This window comes from Pteropus medius, unplaced genomic scaffold (genome assembly GCF_902729225.1).
Source record: "Pteropus medius unplaced genomic scaffold, Ma_sr-lr_union100, whole genome shotgun sequence".
Lineage (NCBI taxonomy): Eukaryota > Metazoa > Chordata > Mammalia > Chiroptera > Pteropodidae > Pteropus > Pteropus medius.
Genome location: NW_024341753.1, coordinates 1274059 through 1276384, shown reverse-complemented (window position 1 = coordinate 1276384; position 2326 = coordinate 1274059).

The window sequence follows — 2326 nt, the reverse complement described above, 5'->3', positions numbered from 1 at the left end:
ATACATATTATTTACATTTTAGAGAAGAAAAATTTGAAATTCAGAAAGTTTAAATATCACATCAGTTCACAACTAATGGAGGCTAGATGCAAACCAAAAAGAGTCTGAATCTGAAGTCTGTGCTACCTCCCAGCTAAAATGCATCTGAAGATGAGACATTGACCATTATGAGCTCTTTTTGGAACCAACAGACAATTAAGGGACTGTTGTCATGAGCTTGCCAGGGGAGTATTTGGTTATCCCAGATCTCTTTTGTTTTAAGGAATGATGGAAATAGTGAGAAGGATGAAAATGTATTTTTAACTTCAATTACAGTATTTTTTTTTTTCTTTTCGAGAGATTGGGTACTCCTAAAGAGTCGAACAAATGAAAGTTTTCTTTGAAGGACATCTAGTCTTAAAAGATGCAGTATACAAATCATAGAAGTTGTGCTCTCTGCTGGCTTGTGAAATATATACAGTTCTGAAATTGAAATATATGTACGTATGTGGTGCTGTAAATAATTCTTTATGATGGAAATAGAAAAGTAGGGAAATGCATTTGCTATGGCTCCCTAGGAACTTCAGGGTAATTCTGTTGGTAGAAGAACAGCTTTTGGAGATAAATAGAATTATTCCACAGCTGCTCACATCTAATATTGTAGCCATATGTAAAAGGCTGGAGAGCTCTGTTTGCAAAGTTGGAGATGCAAAACACAGTGGGCAGAACAATAAGCTATGGTTTTTTCTAGTTTGCTAAAGAAGATGCTTCTGAAGAAGAAGACATTTACTAAAAAATTGGAAGAAGACAAATGGACTCATATTTCCTTGATGATTTCTTTCTCTGCGTCATTATAGAAGCTGATCTCTCTCCTTAGCCCCATCTTGATGCTTTGGCCTGATTGGGAGCCTGAGCAGTATCACGTTTCCCTTTTCCTGAGACTTCAGGAAGATCTGAAAAGCAACCATGTGCACATTAATCACATGCCATACAATGGAAATGCTTTCATTTAAGTTATATCCACAATTTGGTGTACTGAAAAAGTAACTGAACTTATAATCAGAAAATGAACTCTGCTCTTTGCTTCATTCGGGACTCTGCATCCTCATCTCTAAAAGCAGGTATTAGATTGCATTGCAGGAGTGCCTACCTCCCCATCTAGTGCTGCTGCTCTCTGTGATCTTCACAGAGCACTGAACATTGGCCTTAAAGTTTACTCTCACTTTGATATGCCCAGTTCTTTTATCCTAATATCAGTTATAATAATATATTTACTCTAAAAATTATTTTATATATTATACTATGGCGATTGTGGTCAGTATGCTTTATTTCGACAGCTCTTTAATTTCAGTAACTTTATATCTATCAACAACTTCTCATTTATCAGTGTTGTAAAAATGTATGAAATATTCAAGGAAGTTATATGATGAGAAGAAATGTGCTCTTAAAAAGATAATTTTTGTTCCCAAATAAATTTTCTACAGTGTGGAGATTTGTGGTGTACCTTATTTAGTTACAGGGGATTGGTATTTCTGAAGGGTTCCCAGTAAATATCACCTCTCAACCCCACTGGAGATTCAAAGAATTTGAAGTTTTAAAGTAGGAGATATAGATTGAGGCATAAATATTAAGTCAGAAAAGAGCAAAGTTGGAGAATGTGGCTTTAGAACTGGTAGTCAAGTGAGCTTGCTCGTACTGAACCCAGAGATAGGTTGACCTACCCACTATTCAGGTCAGCACTGGCTGGGGCAGGCCTCTCGGGAGAGTGAATGTATTAGTTTTCTAGGGCTACTGTAATAAAGTGTCATAAATTAAATTACAGGCAAACGGGCCACAGGTTATACAATCTCATATTGGAATTACAGTATTGAAAATCAGTGGTTTCAGTTGAAGTGGGGAGCATTTCTAAAAACCGTGGACATATTTTTGCTTGTCAGTGATTGGGAGTCACAACTAACATGTGAGAGGGATCCAGGGAGTCTAGAAATTAGGTTTAGATATGAATGCAACATATGAGACAGTCCTGCCTAACACATAGTTCTATGTATTTGCATGACTTTCAAATGTTCCTCTTGATATTCTTATAGGGGAAACACCTTCTTTTTTTATGAGCTTCCTTTTTATATGTGAATACAAAGTCTATTTTACAACATTTTATATATGTTGAATTTTCTGGGAACACAACTACTGTGTAAAGCAAGGGTAGATAGACTGTTGTTTTTATTTTGAACTTTACTGAGAGTTGTTCATAATCTATGAAAATCGCTTCACCAATGGCAATACCTTCATGGTATTTGTGTTATTAATTCTAATATCAGATTCGAGGCTGTCATTTTCATGGTGATTA